This window comes from Rhinopithecus roxellana, chromosome 10 (assembly GCF_007565055.1).
Source record: "Rhinopithecus roxellana isolate Shanxi Qingling chromosome 10, ASM756505v1, whole genome shotgun sequence".
NCBI lineage: Eukaryota > Metazoa > Chordata > Mammalia > Primates > Cercopithecidae > Rhinopithecus > Rhinopithecus roxellana.
Genome location: NC_044558.1, coordinates 100,129,240 through 100,141,517, shown reverse-complemented (window position 1 = coordinate 100,141,517; position 12,278 = coordinate 100,129,240). Strand labels below are relative to the sequence as shown.

At 40.0% G+C, this 12,278-nt stretch overlaps 1 long non-coding RNA gene across 1 annotated transcript in view; it reads right to left on the bottom strand.

The window, feature by feature from the left end:
• Window positions 1–12,278, bottom strand: part of LOC115899901 — a 193,106-nt gene that overhangs the window by 93,313 nt on the left and 87,515 nt on the right. Inside the window, exon 4 of the long non-coding RNA XR_004059484.1 lies at window positions 11,270–11,378. This is a non-coding gene — a long non-coding RNA (uncharacterized LOC115899901). The remainder of the gene's footprint in view (window positions 1–11,269; window positions 11,379–12,278) is intronic.

Genomic DNA, 12,278 nt, shown 5'->3' with positions numbered 1-12,278 from the left:
TGGTGAGGTATCTGCCACATGAACATCAGTTTGGGTGCAATCTCAGGGGCTTTTCAAAAGACCTCTGAGGTAGCTGGAAGAACATTGGAATGGGAGTCAGAAGGCCTGGGATAGGGTTTTGAATCTTCTCTCTACTACCTTAGTCATTTCGGATATACTATTTTTCTGAGTCTCACTGTCCTCATTTATAAAACGTACAGGATTCTAAAATCAAATGGTGTACATAAAAGCATTTTGCTAGTTTCTGAAATGATGAGGAGGAAGCCGTTTGGTTTTTGGAGTCAGACAGACCTGGGTTCAAATGCAGTTTTCAACATGGACAAGATAATCCTGAGCCAACTCATTCAGCCTCAGTTTCCCCAAACATTTATTCATTCATTCAATAAATATGTTATAGAGACCCAACTATGAGTCAGGCACTAAAGACAGACTCATGCTTGTCCTCACAAAACGTTCTCATCTGTTAAAAGGAGAAAAATGGATTACCTATCTTACAGTGTTGCTAGAAGAATTAATAAGACTGGGTATTTGTAATGCTCGGCCTAGCAGTGGTCTAAAAGGAATGCTCAATAAACATTCATCCCACATTTTCCCCCAACAAAAGCATTATCATCTTTAATATGGGAAACTTTTTTTGATAAGGACTTTTAGGGAAAAAAATGAAAATGATTACAAAGAAAGGCCAGTTACTCTCACATATTAAAAGTTGGTTTGGTCATAAACACATTCTGCTGTAGCATCATATTTCATTTGATGGACTAGAAGATAAATGATTTGGATAGTTCTCTTAATTGAACTTAAAATTAGTCAGACAATTAGCCTGAGTCCACTTGATATAATGTAATTCTATTCGGGGATTGAGATGGTATCTTCATTAATAAACCTCTGGAAGCCACATACATGAGCATCCAAGCCAAAGATTCACCCCCGTCTCTGTCTTGCTCCCTCTCCCTTTATCCTCTCTTAACGCACACACGTAGGCATATACACATGTGTGCCTGCAGACACGTGTATATTTGCATACATGGACACACATGTGTACACACACATACAAACACAATTCCTGAGAGACTAGCATGGTGTCTTCATAAAGATAGCATGTCATTTGAGAAACAGTCCTTATTTTTGCTATTCTAATAAATGTTTATTTAATAAAGAAATACATAAATGAACGAATTACCTCTTAAGGGCCAAGCACCTGTCCTGAAACATGTTTTTTTGGGGAAAAAATAATCCAGACTGTCCCACAGTCAAATAAATTTGGGAACACTGCATTCTATAATTCCTGGAAATTCACAATGTTCAAGAGCTCATATACGTTTTGAGAAGCTTTCTAGTAAGTAAACCAGCTTGATGTTGTTAATCCATTGATCCATACTTATTTGATCAACACGTATGTATTTCTTAATTTTTCTTTTGCCTGTCTGTGTGGCAACACCCATTAATTCCACAAAACTCATGCTTCCAAGAAGCTCCACTTTGGAAAGACTGCACTAGCTAGTGAATAGGGGACAGAGCTGCTATCTTTGGACTCCAGCTGAGACTTTGCAAGACACAATGGTGATCTGAAGATAAAACTTGTCCTACTCATCTCTGCAGACAACTGAGGCCAGTTCCAGCTAGGCAAGCATTAAAAACTCTGTTACAAGGACAATGGAGGTCTCAGTACACTCAGGGGCAGGGATGCAGTGGAACCTCAGAAAGTACTGAAACCAGAGACTGGAAGGTGGCAGGACCCTCTTAGTTTCTCATCCATTCTCTTCTTACCTTGGCTTGCTTCCCTCTGTCTCTGCTTTTTTCATCACCCTTTACTACTTCAGATCACAGAGCAGGTCTTCCGCCCGCCCATTCTGAAGCTGACATCTACATCTCAGCATCCGTGTTCAGACGTTTGTGGCCATAGGGCAGTGTCATCTCCTACAAAGTCATTGCTGGGCCCCTTCTCTCTCAGGGGAAGGAGACAGCTGGAGAGTTCTGGGCAGCCACTCCACAATGGTCCACAGTGCTTTCTTCTATACTTTGTCCACATGGCTTCTAAGCCCCAGCCATGCCTAGAATTACCTGGAAGCATTTTCAAAATATTTGTCTTGGGTTCTCTAGCAGAGATGCTAATTCCGGAGATGTGGGGAGGGACACAGAAATTTATGCATTGTGAAAGTTCCTCTGATGTTGCCAGTGGACTGCTCTACAATCACCCATCTATTGTTGTGCCCTGGATATTTCATGACCTTGAAGGCTCTAAATCTTTCGTTTTCATTATTTTCTCATCTGGTTTCTCCTCTGCCATTTCTTAACCTGGAGAAAAGTATTTCTCATCTCTGAAGGCCCAGTTTAAATGACATCTCCTCCAAGAAGATTCCCCGATTCCACCTGCCAGTCGCAATCAAAGGAGTAACTCTCAGAGGAATGAGTTATTCCTTTGTTCTTCCACGGACTTTTGCTGTAACCAGTTAGAAATTAACATTTCTCCCCTACTAGATTATAAGCTACAGAAAGCAAAAGACTAGTTTTGTAAAATAATGTTTTATTATAAAAGCGGTCTATGCGCCTGTAAAATTTGGAAAATACAAATAACTGAAAAAAAAAAGAAGTAAATCCATAATCCCCCAAATCAGGATAGCCATAAAGTTTGGGCATGTGTCCTCCAGTCTCTTTTTCCAATGGGTCATGTGTGTATATTTTATTTTCATAATTGGAGTCATATATAATTGTCTCCTCTACTTCTCTTCAGTTGACATTTTATTGAAAACATGTTTCTGTGTTATTATCTCTTCAAAAGCATGATTTTAAATGGCTGCATAACATCCCACTACAAAATGCACCACACTTTTGGGGCTTATTTCCCAGTTGCTGGACATTTGTATTATCTTCCATTTTTACTTTTGCTCTTAAAAATAACAAAGTGTGCTGGATATTTTTCATTTGTCTCTCCAGAGCCACTGTCCACCCTCAGCCCATATGGACTCTGTCAAAGGGCTCCTTGGATCCTGGCTTTAGTTAGGCTTAGTGAGCGGGAGGTGCAGGCAAGAGACCAGGAGCTGGGAGGAGGGTGAGAATGGAGCATTTCTTCCCATGGGAGGGTCACATGGTAAGTTAGGGAGTTGAGAGTCCCTCTCCAAGTTTTGGAAACTACTCATTCCCTGCCCTTTCAAGCCTTGAGGTGGTACCGGCTCCTTTCTGCTGCTGGCCCCAGAATCCTACACCATCTCTTGCTGTCTCCACATCTTGTCCATACTTTGTACGTCATTGGGTTTTTTGTTTGTTTGTTTTGTTTTAATTAAACTCTCTTCAAATTACTCAGTTTGAGTGTGCTGTTTCCTGACCGGATCCTAACAGATAGAGGCACATGGCAGTTGACAATTTGTACTTAAATTTTTGACTATTCTCAATTTGCCTCTAGAAGTTTCAGATAAATTCTTAAAAGTGGATCAACAGATAAACATATGTTAGCAGCACTTCATTCCTATTTGCCACATTATTTTCCAAAGATCAGTGATGCCAAATTATGCTCTGACTAGTACTCATTGAGAACATTAACAATTACCACTTTGAATCTTCAAAATGTTGGTAAGCAAGAAGTATTTCATGTTTTAATTTGCATTTTATTGATTACTAGTGAAGAAGAATGGTTTTTGCAAATTTTAATTCCTCTTTTATGAATGACCATGTCTTCTTTTACCCTCTATCTCTTATGATATCTACCTACCTATAATAATTATCATAAAAATTATAACTAGTATTATCATTATTACCGATTTGGGCAACCAGGTGGACAGTTGAACTCTTAAGCCAGAGGCTAAAGCCATGCTACAAAACAGACAACACTGACAGTGTCTTTTAAATGAGAATGCTAAGGTGCCACGTGTGTTTTCAGTCAATGGTGTAATAATTGTATTATAGAAGTAATAGCTAATAGTTATTGAATTTCTATTATTTGCCAAGTGCTGTGTTAAGTGAGCTCCATTTTTTCTCATCAAATCCTCAACATACGTTCTGTTCGTTCAATATATTTAATAACCATTGAACCATTTCTAGTTATCCTTTCTGAAGCCCAATGCCATCCCAGGTTTGTAAGCAGAAGCCCAGTCTTTCGCTCCAAATAGCTTTTATCCAATGAGGCATGAGCTCTAACAAGATCCTGCCTTATTGGTGCTGTAGCATCTCTGACATTTGGTTCCAAAATTAAGCAAATATGGAAAAGTTGAAATTCCACTAGACAGACAAACTGTTCTTGAATACTCCCAATTTACTTCTATAAACACTGGGGGATTGGAAGGTTACTGAATGTTATAAACAATCCAATAACATTTGAACCTTTTGCTGCTTTAGAGCAAAGTGTTTGAGATTCATCTGTTAGAGAAAAAAGATTTTTAGAAAACAACCACATAAAAGTTACTTCCAACTTCTTTTACAAGTTCTATTTTAGAGTGAAGTGAAGAATTTCTGGGGCAAATTGTAGCCAGTTTGGAGGCCTGGAGGCAAGTGTCTCCTGAAATAAACCATATTGCCAAGCAAGCCTGGTGCCATGATTGTTTTGACAGTGTTCTCCCTCCTGAATTCCTCGCTTCTAAATACAACATTCCTCTTCAAATTTTTAACCTTTGCATTTTCCATTCTTAGAACATTATTCTCACTTTCCTAATTTTACTGCTCCCTTCTTTTTCCATTTGCAAAGACAGTAGCAAGAATGTCATCAGTTCTCTCTGGGGTTTGATCTGGCAGAAGAAACAAACAAACAAAAAAAGCAGTAGTTTTGCAGAACCAAATGCTATTTCTGAGCTCTGTGGCTTTGCAGAGACTTTTATTTCTGCAAGAGGTTGTGTTTTAAGTATTATAGTCTTAGATTTCTGCTTGTTGCAGTGGACAGCCAAGCCTCAGTTTTAATTTCATATTACTTTGGCTGGTAATGATGAGTCTGGAAGATGAAACAGGAATCAGGAACAATTCTCCCGTTCCATCTCTGCTAAAATCGTCCCTTGTTCATTTTCAGAAAGAGCTAACATTTAACAAGTAAAATGAAAGGAGTAGGAAGAAAAGAAATGACACAGCGCCCTAGTCCTAGCCAACGACAGCATCTCATTCTATGGGTGCGTTCATCCAGATGTTAGCTCCTCCAGATGTGCAGCCCCATCAGTCCCAAGGCAAACCCACCTGTGCTGGGAGGCACTGATGTGTATCTGAGGTCACACTGCTCACCTTCAAGTCACACAGTTAAATGAAAGATGTCCTATCTTTAGGCACTGGGTGTTCTAAGCCCCGCTCTCCTCTACTGGGTCTGCAGATCATTCAGGCTTTGTGTTCCCAGAGGAAGGAGAAGAGACCATTTGTCCAAGGAAATATCTGTAATACATGTTAAGTGGCTTGTGAGAGAGCCCTCTCATTTATTGGCTGAAACATGAAACGGAAAACATGTGCAGTGAGCATAGGGCCCCCACCAGCTCTTGTTCCTTCCCAGGAAACAGAGTGATGAAGGATGGAACAAACACGTGAATTCAGGCAGCCCACATGCCTGGGTGTTTCACAATGCAAAAAGCATCTGTTGGGTGGAAGTCCTGGGCATTGGGTTCGGAATTTATAGAGACAGATTGACTTCTAGTCTGTAGTGGGGATTCCATTCCCGCTACTATGGGAATAGGTTTTTCCATTTAGCAAGAAGAAAGCAATCCTTATTCAACTATGTGTTTATTTATGTATTTGATGCACATTTACCGAATGCCAATGTCTGCATTAGGGACTGAGGAATAAGGCATAGACCTTACATTCAAGGAACTCATTCTCTAATGAGGAAAGAAAGAAAGAGAAACAAACATTTACAATAGAGTGGAGCCAGTGAGACTAGAGAAATGTACAAAAAAAATTGGGAGGAAATCTGGGGAGTGTAGAGATCTGTAAATCTAGAGTACTGGCTATTTGCTGCTTTTGGCCATCAAAGATCCATTTTCCCTTCCTCATGATAATATTACTTCAAATTTTATTTGAATATTCATTTCACTCATACCCCGCTGGCTGCATCTCCAGCATCCCCTGATTGGTTGAAGCCAAGAAATACATCCCATGTCCCTCTGGTCAGAATCATTGGTTCGGGGCATATAATCCAATTCAGTGTAATTCAGGAGAGAGCTTCTGGAGCAGAAACTCATTTGCTCTTTTAAGAGAACTACTGAGAAACTCAGCCCTCATCCCTGCTGGATGGCTATGGCCTCCTGGAACCCTATGTTGCATGAGAGGGGCCATTCTTGGAATGGAAAAGACACCGCAGAAGGTAGAGAGTAGGAATGAAAGGTAATGGAGGTTTGGTGCCTGTGCTGAACCACTGTAGCAAGCATTGTCTAAACCCATCTATCACCTGTGATTCATCTTCAGTGAGATGAATTCATAATCTCTTAATATTTAAACCACTTTGGGTGGAGCTTTCTAATTCAGTTGACCCTTGAGCAACATGGATTTGAACTGTGTGGGTCCACTTATACACGACTTTCTTCTGCCTCTGCCACTCCTGAGACCACAAGACTAAACTCTCTTTCTTCTCCTTCACCTCGGCCTCATCCTCCTCCTCTTCCTCAGCCTACTCAACATGAAGATGACAAAAATGAAGATCTTTATGAGGATCCACTTCCACTTAATGAACAGTAAACATATTTTTTCTTATCATTTTCTTAACAACTTTTTTCTCTAGCTTACTTTTTTTGTAAGAATACAGTACATAATACAGAACATACAAAACATGTGTTAATCAACTCTTTATGTTATAGGTAAGGTAAACAGTAGAGTACTTGTAGTTAAGTTTTGGGAGAGCCAAAAGTTATACAAAGATGTTTTAACGGTGTGGAAGGTCAGCAGAAAAAAGACCAGCAGAAATCCGAAAACCACCTTTATTGACTTTGCTTTCTACCCTGATCTTGTGTTATCCCTGGTGACTTCTTTCTCCATTAGTGCTCAAGAGCATTTCCAAAGTGTTTGTGAGTCTGACAAAGGGACAGAGCTGTTCTTGAATGAGACACCTCACAGTCTGACACTTGGTTTTGTTTGTAAAAGGGGCATGAACGTCATCTCAGCAGGCCTGTGGTGGTCGTCTAACGAGATGACAGATGTGAAAGCTCTCTGGGAATATCAAGCACAATTATTTCTAGCTTTAGGGATACAATTTTGGAGGAGGTTGAAGGAGGTGAGCCTGCTGGGTGCTAAGTGTTCCTGATGACCTCTCCCGTTGTTTTGAGATAAGCCCTAGATGCTGGCTTTTGATGAGTATTAGTTGGTTTCTGAGCGTATACCCAAAAGATACCAAAGATAAAGAGAAATTTTCAAGGCGTTCAGTTTAGAATCCTAAGACTCCACCAGTTGTTCATCCGTGCTTCCTGCCTGATGTGGGAATCCTTTCTATGACATCCCCTTCAGGGTCACGTTCTTGCAGCACCTCTGGAGTGTGTTAAGTGTCACCTACCCATTACACATCGTATTATGTTGCTCAGCATGTTGAGAATCAAATTTACAAAATTCTCCTTCAAATCTGTCCTTTATTCCACTGTGTTCTATCTCAGAAAATGGGCAGTAACATCCCAGTACTCCTTCATTCACTCACAAAATATTTATTATGCACCACATCCTTTTGCATGACCCCACATCCATTTTACTTGCTAACTATCTCTTCATTCACTTCTCTCTAAATTAACCATCAACACCACCACATTTTAAGCTACCAGTCCCTGTCACCTGCAGGACTGCAATGGTATCCCATGAGATTCCCCAGATCCCATGAGACTCTGCCTCTATTCATGATTTGTAGCCAGAGTGACTTTTAAAATGCAAATCTAAGCATCACACCTGATGAAATATTTCAGTATCTTGTCGTTGCTCTTAGAATAAAACCAAAATACGTCAACATGGCCTACCAGGCCCAGATAACTGGACCCCTCTGTATCCCACCAACTTTGTATTGTACAGCTGGTACAAAAGCAGGCTTCCTTTTGCTTTTTGCATTCCAGGCATGTTAACTCTGACCAGAACCAGCCTCTTCCCCACTTCCCTACTCTTTGTAATCTCTTGCCCTTGAGATCATTCATTCATTCAATCATACGCCTCAGTTCATCATTCATACCTCATATACTTAGTGTCATCTAACTAATCATCTTGCCCATCTGATTGGTACAACATAGGTATTGTTGTTGTTTCAATTTGCATAATTCAATATCTAGTCATCCTGAGTAACTCTTTGTATTATTATTCACCTTTTGGGTTTCCTCTTCTGATTCTTGTCTGTATCCTTTGCCCATTTTTAAAAACTTAGGTTTCCTGACCTTTTCTTTTTGATTGTTAAGACATCCTTATATATTCTGTATATTCATCTTTTGTCAGCTTTTTATATTGCAAAGACTTTCTCCCAATCTGTATGATCTCCTTCACTCTCTCTTTGAGGAAGGCAAGCACTAGGAGATGAGGCTGGCTATCTAGGTAGGGGCAGCTACCAGGAAAACCAAACAGATATCAAGTGGCAGTGCCAAGTTTAGAACCTTAGAACTCTGATGATTCCTAACAGCTCTGTACTTTTATTTATCAGTAACTCATGAGGTTTCTAATACAAGATGGGGTCTAGGTAGCAGAGCTTGATATAGCCTCAAATAACTTCCTACTAAAATATATATGAAGTTAAAAAAAAAAAAAAGATAAAAGTTCATACCACCACTGATGAGTAGAATTTACATTAACCATAAGATCAATGGAACTAGATTAAAACAACTAATCAGTAGCATCCCAAACACGCTGTCTATCTGAAAGTGTCTCACAATTTTGTATTCATGACTGGAAAGGCAAGGTCTGAGTTAGATATGGCAAATATATGTATGGGTGCCATATCACCTCCCTCCCAAATTCACGGCAGGCATCACTTATCTATCACAGCATTCCTTCCTACTGAGCTCAGATATGGATTCTGAGTCCTTGCCAGCAGTGTTGCGGTTGCCACATGAAGTAAATGATTGGTCTCTAAACTGAAATTTCCCTGTTATCCATAGTCATTCCAACCAGAACATGGGCAGTGATCCCTCCTCATGCTGCATGCTATTAAGAGATGCACTGTCACTGTCATTATGCTCCTCTTCTTTCCCTCTGATATGGTCAGGCTTTGTGTCCCCACCCAAATCTCATCTTGAATTCTAATCCCCATAATTCTTACATGTCAAGGGAGAGAACAGGTGGAGGTAATTGAATCATGGGATGGTTTCCCCCATGCTGTTCTCATGTAAGTGAGTGAGTTCTCATGAGATCTGATGGTTTTATAATGGGCTCTTCCCCCTTCGCTTGGCACTTCTCCTTCCTGCCAGCCTGTGAGGAAGGTGTCTTGTTTCCCCTTCACCTTCCGCCATGATTGTTAAGTTTACTGAGGCCTCCCCAGCTATGCTGAACTGTGAGTCAATTTCCTTTATAAATTACCCAGTCTCAGACAGTTCTTATTTTTAGCAGTCTGAAAATGGATTAATACACCCTCTCACCAAATTCAAATCACTTTTTTTTTCCCCCTATATTCAGTCATAGACTGAAACTCTTACAAAAGTGCTGGGCAAGGAGTACCAGAGGGAGTGGCATGACACTTGCCTTCTGGAAGGCATATACACCACAAGTCAAGCAGGCAAGATGGATATGGGAACAGGGGTAAGAACTGCAATCAGAGTCAATCACACACACACACAAAAGATGAAAACTATAGGCTAAAGAATATGAACCAGGGAACATAGTGAAAAGGTCAAACATGTTTAATTGAAGTCCCATAAGGAGAAAAGGAATGGAATAAGACAGAAGCGATACTTGAAACATTTATGACTGAGGCTGATGTGAAATGATATTAATACACATATTCAAGAAGGCTCCCCAGATTCCAAGCATGATCTTAAAAAAAAAGAAATCTAGACATATCATAGTAAAATGTCAGGCAAACAAACATATGAAGATGATGTCCAAAGAACCAACAGTTAGACTGACAAGTAACTTTTTAGTAGCAACAACGGAAGCTGGAACACGACAGAATGATAACCTCAGCGGAACTGCATTGCCTCAACTGGAAATGAAAGAAAACAATGGGCATCTAAAAATTCTCTGCATTGAAAAATCACCCATACAGCCATTTGCACACTGAAACTGAAGGAGTTTGAACCAACAGACATGCTACTAAAACTATTCTGAAGTATGTTATTCAAACAGGGAAATGATTCCATAAGGAAAACTGAAGATGCAGGAGAAAGGAAGAGACACGAAAGTGATAAAAAAAGAAAAATGAGTAAATCTAAGAGCATATGCATATTCATTACAACAGATATACAAGGAAAAATAATAACATCTTGGAGTGAGGTTTAAAACATATTTTTGGAGACAATTAAAATTCAAAATGACAGGAATATATACACTAAGAAGAGGTAAATGGAATTTAAAAGTTCTTAGTCCATTACATTGTTCAGGAGAAAAGTAGCATATATATTATCATCAGTTTCATTTACCAAGAACACAACCTACATTGAAAAAACAAAGTTTATTTGTGAAACTATTAACCATGCTTATCTCTAGATTGTAGGATTATATGTGTTTCTTTTCTGCTTCTTGATAATGTTTTATATTTTCCCATCTTTTTTTTTTTCTTTTCTTTCTTTCTTTCTTTTTTCTTTTTTTCTTTTTTTTTTTTTCTTTTTTTTTTTTTTTTGAGACAGGGTCTCTCTTTGTCACCTAGGCTGGACTGCAGAGGCACGATCTTGGCTCACTGCAACCTCCACCTTCCGGGTTCAAATGATTCTCATATGTCAGCTTCCCAAGTAGCTGGGATTATAGGCGTGTGCCACCATGCTTAACTAGTGTTTTGGTATTTTTAGTCGACATAGTGTTTTGCCACGTTGGCCAGGCTGGTCTCAAACTCCTGGCCTCAAGTGATCCATTTGCCTCGGCCTCCCAAAGTGCTGGGATTACAGGCATGAGCCCTACGCTTGGCCCACTTTCCCATTTTCTACAATGAGTATACAATACTTTTATAAATAGAAAGTAACAAAATATTAAAAATATAAAAAGCCATTTGTAATATAAGAAAATAATATAATTTTGCCACTGTTAAGGACATAGTAAAAGACTTTCCTACACTAGGAGAAATGTCAGCATCAGTGACTTCGAGACCATATCTAATACTAAAATTCAAAGTATTTGATATAATATCTTTTTGACCAATCAAATTTCACTCTGTCAAGGAGTAAGAACAGCAAAGCAATCTCCAGATAGCATATGTGATTAACAGACTTACTCAGATAATCATTGCACCTCTCATCCGAAAACGAAACCCGAACTCAGACACTATCTGTTTCACATTCCTTCCTAACTTGATGCAGTCAAGGAGACTAGAAGCTTCAATCCTGCAACAGGAATAAAAGAACGTTTCAGCCTAGAGACTTTCAGTTTGTTTCTGCCCACTTCTGGATCCACTTGGGAATATGTGTGATACTGCGGCCAAATTTCCCTTGGGATATCTTGAGTTTGGATCCCTGACTCTGAAGCCAATGTGCCGTGTAATCTTAGAGAAATTCACAAGCCAGTGCCTTAGTTTCTGGCTATGTAGGAATAGGAAGAAGGGCAGGGCTGGAAGTGATAACTTCCCTGAAGAATGTTGGAAAACTCCCTAACACTTTGCACAGCTCTGAGATAGTGTGAGCCGGGGTCAGACTCCACCAAAGGTCAAATGGACACATGCCCAGTGACCTGGGGATACTAGGGGTGGGGAGCAGAGGGGTGGCCTAAACTTAGTGCACTTTCCACAAAGACAGATGGAAGCAGATGTGGCTCTGGCTCTCAGGAAAGGAAGTCAATCCTAGTATACTCACATCCTGAAGATTTGCCCAGCCTACTCAGCAGAGGCCATTGGACCTTGGGTGTGATGTTAAGAGCCAAATCCTAAATACCTTGAGCCTTCTCCAATTCTACAGTAGTGGGAAAACATCTTGTGTTGGTTGACCATGAGATAGCCTGCCGAGAGGGAGAAGACAAGGCTCTGCTGTCTGCAGCATCTTTCCACGTGGGTGTGGGTGTGACACATGCCCCTAGCACAGAACAGGCACCACAGCATCTGATGTCCCCTGAGAATTTTGGACACTTATTCAGAAGGGACCTCCAATGCTCACCGGATGCTTGACTTCTTTTCCATTATCTTCAACAAATAGCCATGTGCCAGCTGTTTTAACAGCACCAGAAACAGGAAACTCACTCCCTAACTTGGCGGCCTGATTTCATTTTTTTTTGTTTTTCATGTCTCTTAGAAA